This window comes from Microcaecilia unicolor, chromosome 1 (genome assembly GCF_901765095.1).
Source record: "Microcaecilia unicolor chromosome 1, aMicUni1.1, whole genome shotgun sequence".
Classification (NCBI taxonomy): domain Eukaryota; kingdom Metazoa; phylum Chordata; class Amphibia; order Gymnophiona; family Siphonopidae; genus Microcaecilia; species Microcaecilia unicolor.
Window position 1 is genome coordinate 129,638,230 of NC_044031.1, and position 14,438 is coordinate 129,652,667.

Genomic DNA, 14,438 nt, shown 5'->3' on the forward strand with positions numbered 1-14,438 from the left:
TTTCTCCGAGGACAAGCAGGCTGCTTGTTCTCACTGATGGGTGACGTCCACGGCAGCCCCTCCAATCGGAAACTTCACTAGCAAAGTCCTTTGCTAGCCCTCGCGCGCCCGCGCGCACCGCGCATGCGCGGCCGTCTTCCCGCCCGAAACCGGCTCGAGCCGGCCAGTCTTCTTTTGTCCGCACTCGGTACGGTCGTGTTTTCGCCGTGTCGAGCCCCGGAAAGTCGACCTCGCGCGTCCAATTTGTTTTGAACGTGTTTTTTTCCTTCGGGAAAGCTTTGTCCTAGTCGGGAAGTGCTCCGGAAACCCCTCGCCGGGTTTCGTGTAAATCCTCCCCGTACTTCTAGCTTTTTTGCCCCGGTAAGTTTTCTTTCGTCGTCGGGGTAGGCCTCTTTTCGGCCTCGGTCGAGATTTTTTTCTCCCTCTAAATTTTGGTGCTCCAAATTTCGCCATTTCGGCTTTTGATTTCGCCGGCGTGATTTTTCCGCCTATGACATCGAAGCCTTCCAGCGGCTTCAAGAAGTGCACCCAGTGCGCCCGGGTTATCTCGCTCACTGATCGACACTCGTCGTGTCTTCAGTGTCTGGGGGCCGAGCACCGCCCTCAGAACTGTAGTCTGTGTTCCCTGCTTCAAAGGCGGACTCAGGTAGCGAGACTAGCCCAGTGGAACGTGTTGTTCTCGGGCTCTTCGTCGGCATCGGCACCGGGATCTTCGAGTGCATCGACGTCGTCAGCGTCCAGACCATCTTCCTCGGCCGCCCCTGCATCGAGTGCATCGAGGCATCGGGCCTCTGCATCGGCGCCGAGACATCGGATAGCTGCATCGACGTCGGTGGTACCAGGACCTCGTCCGCTGATGTCGTCGGACGGTGGTGCATCGGGTGGAGTGCAGGCGAGGGCTGTCCATTCCCCTGCTGGTGGCGGTGAGCCCTCGGGTGGGTCTCCTCCTACCCTGAGGGCTCCTGCGGTACAGCCCCCCCGAGATCGACCTTCTTCAGTCTCGGCCCCGAGGAAGCGACGGATGGATTCGACGTCCTCCTCGTCGGTGCCGGGGAGCTCCGGTGACATGCTTCGGAAGAAATCGAAGAAGCATCGACACCGGTCTCCTCCCCGTGTCGGCACCGAGAGCTCTGGGTCGCCGAGGGATTCGGCACCCAGCAGGCATCGGCACCGAGAGGACCGCTCACCCTCTGTTCAGGAGGTGTCGATGCGCTCCGCTCTGGACAGCCCGGAACAGCCTCCACGCCCGGAACAGGTTCTGACGTCGACGCCTGCATCGACCTCTCAGCCTTTCTCCGCAGCCACCCTAAACGAGAGCCTCCGGGCCGTTCTCCCAGAGATTCTGGGAGAGCTGTTGCGCCCTAACCCTCCGGTACCGGCGGTGCTTGCGCCTCCGGTACCGTCGAGCGTGGCGCCGGCTGGCCCATCGCCCAGGTTGAGGTCCCCGACGTCGGTACCGCGTGCGGTGCCGACCGCGGCCACCTCCCAGGAAGGCTCCCCGACTACGTCGGCGGAGGGAGCTTCGCCGATGCGGGCCAGGGAGTCTACCTCTCGACGCCCCCATCGTGGACGTGGCTCCACAGAGTCGAGCAGGGCGAGGTTGCAGACACAGGTCCGTGAACTTGTGTCTGACACCGAGGGTGAGGCCTCGTGGGAGGAAGAGGAAGATCCCAGATATTTCTCTGACGAGGAGTCTGAGGGTCTTCCGTCTGATCCCACTCCCTCTCCAGAGAGACAGCTTTCTCCTCCCGAGAGTCTGTCCTTTGCCTCCTTTGTCCGGGAGATGTCTACGGCCATCCCCTTCCCGGTGGTTGTGGAGGACGAGCCCAGGGCTGAAATGTTCGAGCTCCTGGACTATCCTTCTCCACCTAAGGAAGCGTCCACTGTTCCCTTGCACCATGTCCTGAAAAAGACATTGCTTGCGAACTGGACCAAGCCATTAAGTAATCCCCACATCCCCAAGAAGATCGAGTCCCAGTACCGGATCCATGGGGACCCAGAGCTGATGCGCACGCAGTTGCCTCATGATTCTGGAGTTGTGGATCTGGCCCTAAAGAAGGCTAAGAGTTCTAGGGAACATGCTTCGGCGCCCCCGGGCAAAGACGCTAGAACCTTAGACTCCTTTGGGAGGAAGGCCTACCATTCCTCTATGCTCGTGTCCAAGATCCAGTCTTACCAGCTCTACACGAGCATCCACATGCGGAACAATGTGCGGCAGTTGGCGGGCTTGGTTGATGCTCTTCCCCCCGAGCAAGCCAAGCCTTTTCAGGAGGTGGTCAGGCAGCTGAAGGCGTGCAGAAAATTCCTGGCCAGAGGAGTTTATGACACTTTTGATGTTGCGTCCAGGGCCGCTGCTCAAGGTGTGGTGATGCGCAGGCTCTCATGGCTGCGTGCCGCCGACATGGAGAATAGACTCCAGCAGCGGATTGCGGACTCGCCTTGCCGTGCGGACAACATTTTTGGCGAAAAAGTCGAACAGGTGGTAGAGTCTCTCCACCAGCGGGACACCGCATTCGACAAGTTTGCCCGCCGGCAGCCTTCAGCTTCTACCTCTACAGGTAGACGATTTTTCGGGGGAAGGAAGACTGTTCCCTATACTTCTGGCAAGCGTAGGTACAATCCTCCTTCCCGACAGCCTGTGGCCCAGGCTAAGCCCCAGCGCGCTCGCTCTCGTCAGCAGCGTGCGCCTCAGCAAGGCCCCGCGGCTCCCCAGCAAAAGCAAGGGGCGAGCTTTTGACTGGCTCCAGCAGAGCATAGCCGACATCCAAGTGTCCGTGCCGGGCGACCTGCCAGTCGGGGGGAGGTTGAAAGCTTTTCACCAAAGGTGGCCTCTCATAACCTCCGACCAGTGGGTTCTGCAAATAGTCCGGCAGGGATACACCCTCAATTTGGCCTTAAAACCTCCAAATTGTCCACCGGGAGCTCAGTCTTACAGCTTCCAGCACAAGAAGGTACTTGCAGAGGAACTCTCCGCCCTTCTCAGCGCCAATGCGGTCGAGCCCGTGCCATCCGGGCAAGAAGGGCTGGGATTCTATTCCAGGTACTTCCTTGTGGAAAAGAAAACAGGGGGGATGCGTCCCATCCTAGACCTAAGGGCCCTGAACAAATATCTCGTAAAAGAAAAGTTCAGGATGCTTTCCCTGGGCACCCTTCTCCCCATGATTCAGCAAAACGATTGGCTATGCTCTCTGGACTTGAAGGATGCCTACACACACATCCCGATACTGCCAGCTCACAGACAGTATCTGCGATTTCAGCTGGGCACACGCCACTTCCAGTACTGTGTGCTACCCTTTGGGCTCGCCTCTGCGCCCAGGGTGTTCACAAAGTGCCTAGCTGTGGTAGCAGCGGCGCTTCGCAGGCTGGGGGTGCACGTGTTCCCATATCTCGACGATTGGCTGGTGAAGAACACATCCGAGGCAGGAGCCCTGCAGTCCATGCAGATGACTATTCGCCTCCTGGAGCTACTGGGGTTTGTGATAAATTACCCAAAGTCCCATCTTCTCCCAGTGCAGAAACTCGAATTCATCGGAGCCCTGCTGGATTCTTGGACGGCTCGCGCCTATCTCCCAGAGGCGAGAGCCAACAACTTGTTGTCCCTCGTCTCGCGGGTGCGAGCGTCCCAGCAGATCACAGCTCGGCAGATGTTGAGATTGCTGGGCCACATGGCCTCCACAGTTCATGTGACTCCCATGGCCCGCCTTCACATGAGATCTGCTCAATGGACCCTAGCCTCCCAGTGGTATCAGGCCGCTGGGGGTCTAGAGGACGTGATCCACCTGTCCACGAGTTTTCTCGAATCCCTGTATTGGTGGACGATTTGCTCCAATTTGACTCTGGGACGTCCCTTCCAAATTCCTCAGCCACAAAAAGTGCTGACCACGGATGCGTCTCTCCTGGGATGGGGAGCTCATGTCGATGGGCTTCACACCCAAGGAAGGTGGTCCCTCCAAGAAAGCGATCTACAGATCAATCTTCTGGAGTTGCGAGCGATCTGGAACGCTCTGAAGGCTTTCAGAGATCGGCTGTCCCACCAAATTATCCAAATTCAGACAGACAATCAGGTTGCCATGTACTATGTCAACAAGCAGGGGGGCACCGGATCTCGCCCCCTGTGTCAGGAAGCCGTCAGCATGTGGCTCTGGGCTCGCCGTCAAGGCATGGTGCTCCAAGCCACATATCTGGCAGGCGTAAACAACAGTCTGGCCGACAGGTTGAGCAGGATTATGCAACCTCACGAGTGGTCGCTCAATTCCCGTGTAGTGCGACAGATCTTCCAGGCGTGGGGCACCCCCCTGGTGGATCTCTTCGCATCTCAAGTGAACCACAAGGTCCCTCAGTTCTGTTCCAGGCTTCAGGCCCACGGCAGACTGGCGTCGGATGCCTTCCTCCTGGATTGGGGGGAGGGCCTCCTGTATGCTTATCCTCCCATCCCTCTGGTGGGGAAGACTTTGTTGAAACTCAAGCAAGACCGAGGCACCATGATTCTGATTGCTCCTTTTTGGCCGCGTCAGATCTGGTTCCCCCTTCTTCTGGAGTTATCCTCCGAAGAACCGTGGAGATTGGAGTGTTTTCCGACCCTCATCACGCAGGACGAGGGGGCTCTTCTGCATCCCAACCTCCAGTCCCTGGCTCTCACGGCCTGGATGTTGAGGGCGTAGACTTTGCCTCTTTGGGTCTGCCAGAGGGTGTCTCCCGCATCTTGCTTGCTTCCAGGAAAGACTCCACCAAGAGAAGTTACTTCTTTCATTGGAGGAGGTTTGCCGTCTGGTGTGACAGCAAGGCCCTAGATCCTCGCTCTTGTCCTACACAGACCCTGCTTGAATACCTTCTGCACTTGTCTGAGTCTGGTCTGAAGACCAACTCCGTAAGAGTTCACCTTAGTGCAATCAGTGCATACCATTACCAAGTGGAAGGTAAGCCGATCTCAGGACAGCCTTTAGTTGTTCGCTTCATGAGAGGTTTGCTTTTGTCAAAGCCCCCTGTCAAGCCTCCTACAGTGTCATGGGATCTCAATGTCGTTCTCACCCAGCTGATGAAACCTCCTTTTGAGCCACTGGATTCATGCCATCCGAAGTACTTGACCTGGAAGGTCATTTTCTTGGTGGCAGTTACTTCGGCTCGTAGAGTCAGTGAGCTGCAGGCCCTGGTAGCCCAGGCCCCTTACACTAAATTTCATCACAACAGAGTAGCCCTCCGCACTCACCCTAAGTTCCTGCCAAAGGTCGTGTCGGAGTTCCATCTGAACCAGTCAATTGTCTTGCCAACATTCTTTCCCCGTCCTCATTCCTGCCCTGCTGAACGTCAGCTGCACACATTGGACTGCAAGAGAGCATTGGCCTTCTACCTGGAGCGGACACAGCCCCACAGACAGTCCGCCCAATTGTTTGTTTCTTTTGATCCCAATAGGAGGGGAGTGGCTGTAGGGAAACGCACCATATCCAATTGGCTAGCAGATTGCATTTCCTTCACTTACGCCCAGGCGGGGCTGGCTCTTGAGGGTCATGTCACGGCTCATAATGTTAGAGCCATGGCTGCGTCGGTAGCCCACTTGAAGTCAGCCTCCATTGAAGAAATTTGCAAAGCTGCGACGTGGGCTTCTGTCCACACATTCACATCCCATTACTGCCTGCAGCAGGATACCCGACGCGACAGTCGGTTCGGGCAGTCAGTTCTTCAGAACCTGTTTGGGCTTTAGGATCCAACTCCACCCCCCGAGGGCCCTGTTTGTTCTGTTCCAGGCTACACTCCCAGTTAGTTGGTAAATTTTTTAGGTCAATCTCTGTTATGTCCTCGCTGTTGCGAGGCCCAATTGACCATGGTTGTTGTTTTGAGTGAGCCTGGGGGCTAGGGATACCCCATCAGTGAGAACAAGCAGCCTGCTTGTCCTCGGAGAAAGCGAATGCTACATACCTGTAGAAGGTATTCTCCGAGGACAGCAGGCTGATTGTTCTCACCAACCCGCCCGCCTCCCCTTTGGAGTTGTGTCTTCCCTTGAAGTGTATTGTCTTGCTACATACTGGACTGGCCGGCTCGAGCCGGTTTCGGGCGGGAAGACGGCCGCGCATGCGCGGTGCGCGCGGGCGCGCGAGGGCTAGCAAAGGACTTTGCTAGTGAAGTTTCCGATTGGAGGGGCTGCCGTGGACGTCACCCATCAGTGAGAACAATCAGCCTGCTGTCCTCGGAGAATACCTTCTACAGGTATGTAGCATTCGCTTTATGAACCAAGGTGCAGACCTTGAATGTAATACGTTCTTTTGAGTGGAAGCCAATGCAGTTTTTCTCTTAGGAGGTTGGCACTCTCGTATTTTGTCTTACCAAATATGAGTCTGGCTGCAGTATTTTGGGCTGTTTGAAGCTTCTTGATGATTTGTTCTTTACAACCAGCATAGAGTGCATTGCAGTAATCTAAGTGACTAAGAGGCTCATTTTCAAAGCACTTAGCCTCCCAAAGTTCCATAGAAACCTATGGAACTTAGCCTCCCAAAGTGCTTTGAAAATATGCCTCTTAGTACCATTGATTGTAGTAAGATGCGAAATATTTCCCTTGGGAAGAAAGGTTTAATTCTTTTGAGTTTCCACATTGAATGGAACATTTTCTTTGTTGTATTCTTCACATGGCTTTTGAGTGTGATGTTTCGGTCAATTGTGACTCCAAGAATTTTCAGGCTGTCTGAGACAGGAAGGATAAAGTTTGGTATGCTTATAGTAGTGTGTTTACTCGTGTTCTATTGTGATGAGAGGATGAGACATTGTGTTTTTTCTGCATTAAGTTTTAATTGAAATGCATCTGCCCAAGAGTTCATAATTTGAAAGCTGTGGTTGATTTCATTAGTGATTTATTTTGAATCATGTTTGAATGGGATGTAGATTGTGACATCATCTGCGTAGATGTATGGGTTGAGGCCTTGGTTTGATAGCGATTTGTCCAGAGGTGTCATCATTAGGTTGAAGAAGGTCGGCGAGAGTGGTGATCCTTGGGGAACTCCACATTCCAGTTTCCATGGAGCTGATGTATTCGAATTAGATTTCACTTGATATGTTCTTGCATTTAGGAAGCCTCTGAACCAGCTAAGAACATTTCCTCCAATTCCAAAGTATTCTAGGATGTTTAATAATATTGTATGGCTTACCATGTCAAATGCGCTGGACATGTCAAATTGTAGTAGAAGTATACTATTACCAGTAGCAATTGCTTGTTTAAATTTAGTTAGGAGAGTGATTAGTACTGTTTCGGTGCTGTGGTTGAACCGAAATCCTGATTGAGAGTCATGAAGAATTGAGAATTTCTTTAAGTAGTCGGTGAGTTGTTTGGTTAGCATACTTTCCATTAGTTTGGTTACCAGAGGGATAGATGCTATTGGGTGATAACTGGTTAAACTGCTTGTTTTTTTCTTTTGGTCCTTTAGGTATTGGGGTAAGTAGAATATTTCCTTTATCCTTTGGGAAAAGTCCGTGTTGTAACATATAGTTCAAATGCATCGTGAGGTCTGCTATGAAACATTGAGGGGCGAATTTTATAAGGTTATTGGGGCATATATCTAATATACAATGGGATTTGGCAAACTTGTTAATCGCTTGGTAGATGGTAACTGAGCATTCAAAATAAAATAAACCCTTTCTTGTATGTATTGCAAATAGGTCTTCAAGATAGAGAAAATTTTGATATTGGGGTGAAACACAGTACATGTATATTTTGATTTGCAAAGAATAGTCTTTAATGAGAAATTACTACAGTGAGCCGCACTGATGCCCCATATGATTTTATTTATACAAACCCACTGAAAATAGCACAATGTAACAACCCCCCCCCCAAATTAGTGGAGTTCAACTTGATACTATGCATTTCATTTATGGGAGAGAAGACCTCATTTGGCCAGCTCAATGGCTATAAATGCCAATGGGCTTATCAGTTTCTACTTACATCAGCCTCTTACATCAGTTTCTACTTACGTCAGTGGAGGAGTAACCTAGTGGTTAGTGCAGTGGACTTTGATCCTGGGGAACTTAGTTCAATTCCCACTGCAGCTCCTTGTGACTCTGGGCAAGTCACTTAACCCTCCATTGCCCCTGGTACAAAATATGTACCTCAATATATGTAAACCGCTTTGATTGTAGTTGCAAAAAAAACTTCAGAAAGGTGGTATATGAAGTCCCATTTCCCTTTCCCTCAGTACTAGACAGAGGCTCATTCAATCTGTTTTTGTCACGAAATGGAGCTTGATGAGTGTTATTTTGTGGGGGAATTGGGATGATCTGTGGAGGGAGGCATGACCTGTGTCCATGGTAAAAGGGCCTGTTTCCCCAGAGCACTGAGATAGGAAAACAAAGTGAATGAAGGGAGGAGGTGGAAGGCGCAAACAAGCGGAGGCACCATATGAATAAACGAAAACTTGGCAGTATCAAGGCTCGTGCGAATGGCATCCTGAGAGACGATAGTAGAAAGATGAATACCAAAATGGGGAAGGCTTATAGTGACACATGCCATAGCAACAGACAATGACACAGAGAGCCACAAACATAGGGGCCCTTTTACCTAAGGTGCATCGAAAAATGGGCAGCGCTAGTGTAGGCGCGTGTCTTGGTTGCGCGCAGATCCATTTTTTAAAAGTTTTGCCAAAAATGGACATGCAGCAAAATGAAAATTGGCGTGCGTCCATTTTGGGTCTGAGACCTTACCGCCAGCCATTGACTTAGCGGTAAGGTCTCATTCGTTAACCGTGTGGTAATCGTCTATGCTCAAAGAATGACGATTACCGCCCGGTTTCTGCTGCACGCCAAAAATTAAATTACTGTAGGGGCCACACGGTAGCCGGGCGGTAACTCCAAATTGACGCATGTTGGGCATGCATAGGCACCTACGCAGCTTAGTAAAAGGGCCCCATAGTGAGGGAAGAGAGGTGTATCTGGGTCAGGTGAGCAGGAAACCTTACAGGGGTCACGTGATGCACAGGGTTCAGGGAAGCTGCTTCGGGGAGACGCAGGAGACCAGCAGAGACTTCTGAAATACAAAAGGCACAACATAACTCATGCAATCAAGCAGCACAGTAAGAAACAGCAACAGAAAATGACACAGAGAGCCACAAATATTGTGAAGCGAGGGAGGTGTATCTGGGTCAGGTGAGCAGGAAACCTTACGGGGGTCAGCAGGGAAGCAGCTTCAGGGAAGATGCAGGAAAGCCATCAGATTTCTGAAATACAAAAGGCACAGCGTAACTCATCCAATCAAGCAGCACAGTGAGACACAGCAACAGTCAATGACACAGAGAGCCACAAATATAGTGAGGGGAGAGAGGTATATCTGGGTCAGGTGATACATGGGGGTCAGCAGGGGAAGCAACTTTGGGGAAGACATGGGAGAGCATGAAAACCAACAGAGACTTCTGAAATGGTACAGCATAACTCATGCAGCTTAGCAGCACAGTGAGGGACAGCAATGTGCACAAACCAGTACTTTATTTATTTATTTATAGCATTTATATCCCACAATTTCCCACCCACGGGCAGGTTCAATGTGGCTTATACCAGTCTATAAAAACATACATCAATTCAGCAAACAAACAATCAATTTCATAGAAGTTAAAGAGAGAAAGGGTAATAGCAAAGAAGGGAAAAGGAGAAAGAGTAGTGGTGATCAATATGTCGCTTTGACAGGTACAGTTCAGAAGTAAGAGATGTTAGGCGGGATTTGAGCGCAAGCTTTTCCAAATAGAAAGGTCTTGAGGCGTTTTTTGAAGGTCGGGTGATCAGTAGTAAGTTTTACCAATTTAGGTAGACCACTGTCTTAGAAGAATCATTGTTCCCCCTGCCAGGCAAAATTACCCCTCTGTTCAGTATGCCCATCTCCAGATTGGTTGGTCAGGAATGCTGTGGCCATAACCACTCCTCTATGCTTATATTCCCCCCCACCACCACCACCACCAAAATCATTGTCATAATGAAAACCCAAGTTTCAGAAGAGGCCTAGTACAATGGTCTTTTGGTAAAGGTAGTGAGGAATGGCCTTATTGAAACTCCTATCAAAAGACTCAGTTCAGACCATAATTCAGGAAAATTTGAGAGTTGGCAGACAGGTCCTGGCATGTTGGCAATGGTATGGAAAAATATGGGAATCTGTTTGGAATATAGTGCCTCATAGGGCCAGGAGTTGAATTCTGAACTATTAAGACTGTGTGAAGAACCTGTTGGTGAATGATATACAGGATCTGGGCTGAATGTGGCTAGCGACGGCAACGTATTCAAATGTGGTGTTTGGTGTGCCATATTTAGTACTTGGTGATTGTTCAGGGATGGGGGGGTTGGAGGAATTTTTTTTCTTGGGGAATAGAAGGATTGTATAAGAAATTTGATTTATGCTATCTTTTGTTTTGATATTTATATTTTTGTTACTTTTATTTGAAAATGAAGAAAAAGAGACTCTCATTTTCTCTGTTCATTTTCTCTGTGCTGGTTTCAAATACTTCCATCACTGACAATGCAGATCAGGGGTTTCCTCCCGCATTTCTTTATTCATTTTATGTAATGCTCGAGGCATGACAAGAAATCTTGACTTGCTAGTCCTGACAGCAGGGAAATTGAGCAGCATTTAATTTCCAACTTACGATTACCAGTATCACTACAAAATATCTGGGTTGTGGCAAGAAGCACTGTACCAAGCATACCTACCCCTTTAAGTGGAAGGGATTCTGCATTTGATATTTTACTAATGATCATATCCCATTCTGATTTCTTAGAATACCGTTCTTCTCTGTCTTTACCATTACTATTGATTTGGGGCTACCAGCATCCTCCATTGGAGTACATCTCAGTGCACTCTTAGCTTATGTCCCCAGTGTTAGAAACATAGAAACATGACGGCAGATAAAGGCCATATGACCCATCCAGTCTGCCCATCCTCTGTAACCCCTAATTCTTTCTGTTCCTAAGCGATCCCACATGCTTATCCCATGCCTTTTTAAATTCTGGAACAGTCCTAGACTCCACCACCTCCACCAGGAGGCCATTCCACGCCTTTCTGTGAAATAGTACTTCCTTAGGTTACTCCTAAGCCTATTCCCTCTTAACTTTGTCATATGCCCCCTTATTCCAGAGCTCTCCTTCATTTGAAAAAGGCTCTCTTCCTGTACGTAAATGCCCTTGAGATATTTAAACATTTCTATCATGTCTTCTCTCTTCCAGCGTATACATGTTGAGGTTCATAAGCCTGTCCCTATAATTTTTGCTTTCAAGACCGCTTACTAATTTTGTAGCCGCCCTCTGGACCGACTCCATCCTGTTTATATCTTTCCGTAGGTGCGGTCTCCAGAACTGCACGCAGTACTCCAAATGGGGCCTCACTAGAGACATACAATGGCACTTTCACCTCCTTTTTCCTGCTGGTCATGCCTCTCTTTATGCACCCAAGCATCCTTCTGTCTTTGACCGTCGCTTTTTCTACCTGTTTGGAAGCTTTAAGGTCATCAGACACAATCACCCCCAAGTTCCGCTCTTTCTGTCACGACTGTGACTTTATTCCATGCCTACACTCACCTTGCCTCCGGGTGACCGGGTCCTGTGGTTGCTGTGGACTGCTTTTTCCTGTTTCCCAGATGTCTTCCAGGTTCCATTCCAGTCCTGATGTTCCAGCTTTCCAGACTTGCCCCCGGTGGTTCTGCTGTCAAGCCTCACCGGTGACATCATCTGTAATTGCCTTATTAAGCACCTGGGAACTTTCAGGCTTTGCCTTTGCAACAGAGGTCTTCAGATGTGCTTTTGTCTGAGAGTGTTTATTGCTGCTGTAGCTCTGCTAGTATCTGCTTTGTGTGTCCTTAGCTTTAGTTTCTTCTGTTTGTTTTTGCCTGGTGTGTCTTTAACTTTAGTTCCTTGCTGCTGTATCTGCTCTGCCTAGCTTCAGTTCCTTACTGTTTGTTGCTGTTTTGCTCATGGTCCGTTCTAGTTTCCCTCCTGCTGTTTCAGCCCTGTGTGTCTTTAACTTTAGTTCCCTGCTGCTGTATCCGCTCTGCTTAGCTCCAGTTCCTTATTGTTTCCCTGATCTGTCTGTTTTCTGCTATAGTTCCCTGCCTGCTTGTTCCACCCTGGTTGTCCTTAGCTTTAGCCCTTCCCCCCTTCCCCATTCGTGTCTGCCTTGCCTGAGTACTCCAGTTTGTGGTTCCAGCCCAGCCAAGTCCGTTCCAGCTTGTGGTTCCAGACCAGCCAAGCCAAGTCTGTTCTAGAGTGTGGTTCCTGTCCAGTCTGTTGGTGTTTGTCCGCGCTTCCCTGTTGGGTGGTCTTCCTGCTGTTGCCGGTCTCTGGCAAAAGCCCAAGGGCTCAGTACTCCAGATCGCTTGCAGCGACGTGACACTTCCTTTGTACACTGAAGCACTTCACCCCCTATACTGTACCGTTCCTTCGGATTTTTGCGACCCAAGTGCGTGACCCTGCATTTTTTGGGATTAAACTTTAGTTGCCAAATATCGGTCCATTCCTCTAGCTTCGCTAGGTCCTTCCTCATGTCATTCACACTCTCCAGGGTGTCCACCCTGTTGCAGAGTTTAGTATCATCTGCAAAGAGACAAACCTTACCAGACAGCCCTTCCGCAATATTGCTGACAAAGACGTTAAAAAGAGCCGGCCCTAGGACCAATCCCTGCGGTACTCCACTGACGACATCCTTTCCTTCCCAGCAAGCTCCATTTACCACTACCCTCTGTCTCCTACCATTCAACCAATTTTTAACCTAATCAGTTACTCTAGGTCCCATACCAAGGGCACTCAATTTATTTATCAGTCGCTTGTGTGGAACCGTGTCAAAGGCTTTGCTGAAATCCAAGTATACCACATCAAGCGCCCCTCCCACATCCAACTGTTTGGTCACCCAGTCGAAGAAGACAGTCAGATTCTTCTGACACGACCTGCCACTAGTGAAGCCATGCTGCCTTGGGTCCCGCATTCCATGTAGTTCAAGAAGTATCACAATCCTCCTCTTTAGAAGCGTTTCCATTAGCTTACTCACCACCGAGGTCAGACTAGCAGGTCTGTAATTCCCAACCTCCTCCTTACTTCCACTCTTGTGCAAAGGAACCACATCCGCCTTTCTCCAGTCCACCGTGACCACTCCAGTTTCTAAGGAAGCATTGAAGAGGTCTGTCAGCGGAGCCGACAGTGATAGTCTTTCAGCTTTGCAAAGTCCAGTAATCTGCTGATTAATTAAGGGCTTCTCATGTCAAGCTACATTTCAGAAGCTTCCTGTGCTATGGGATCTTAATACTTGTTTTGAGGGGTGAATCTTTAAACAACAACTTGTTAATATTTCAGTGTCTGGTAACTCTTGTCATTGAAGAGTTGATGCCTAAACAAGATTCTGCTATTGAAGCGGGCACCGTTTCTGAGCACAAGTTCAGGTTGTACAGGTCTGAAAGATAGAGGAGTTGATTTTTTTTTCTTTTTTTTTCCCAAAGGACTGAATTTAATGAATTACATTAACTGGGAATTATTTTATCTGCAGCTAAAAATTAATAGGTGAAGTACAATATGATTAAAATTGGTGTAGATTTACATAGTAACATAGTGTACATGACAAGAGATAATGACCTGAACGGTCCATTCAGTCTGCCCTAACAGTTGCTCATTTAGCTAAATTGTAACCCATGCAATAAGTTAGCTCATTGGCATTATTTATTTATTTGTACATTTGATATACCACAGAGTCACAGGAGTGTCAATGCAATTTATAATAGTTCATAAAATAAAACAGAATAAACTAGACTCAGTAAGACAAAGAAATAATAACCCATTGCATATTGGGAAGGGAAATAATGCATAGCACAACAAAAGTAACCAATGGCCATAATGCAAATTAAAACAAATAGAAGACAAAAGGAAATAGTAAAATAAAAGTTAAATTGAGAGAGTTTTTTTTAAACAACTTAAGCAGACTTAAACCTAATATAATATGGATCAGAGCGCAAAGTAATAGGGAGTTGATTCCAAAGGTTTGGGGCTACATCCAAAAGCAGAAGAGCACAAGGTTTCAAATACCAATTTCCTAAATAATGGAACAACCAGAGGACTAGAATCTGAGTACTGTAAAGTTCTTGATGATTGATATGGTGTAAGAAGATTAAATAGGTATAAAGGAGGTCCAGTATAAAATGAATTATGTGTCAAAAGAAGAGCCTTAAGCTGAATTTTGCTGGCTACAGGGAGCCAGTGCTGCTCAATCAATAAGGGTGTTACATGGTCAAAACAATTGGCTTTGTAAAACAGTTTAAGTAATGTATTTTGAAGCAGTTGTAATCGCTGGGTAGTATACTGAGGAAGACCCAAAAAAAGGGAATTGCAATAATCCAGGCGATTCATGACCAAAGTGTGAATAACAGTTTTAAGAGCACCACTCTCCGAATAAGAACTGATAGATCTAATCCTATATAATAATACACACCTCCAACGTTCTAACCTGC

The 14,438-nt window shown here is 48.6% G+C and overlaps 1 protein-coding gene across 3 annotated transcripts in view; it reads left to right on the plus strand.

Annotated features, from left to right (window-relative positions):
- AKAP9 (A-kinase anchoring protein 9) overlaps positions 1-14,438 on the plus strand; it is a 547,514-nt gene that overhangs the window by 152,479 nt on the left and 380,597 nt on the right. The window lies entirely within an intron of this gene.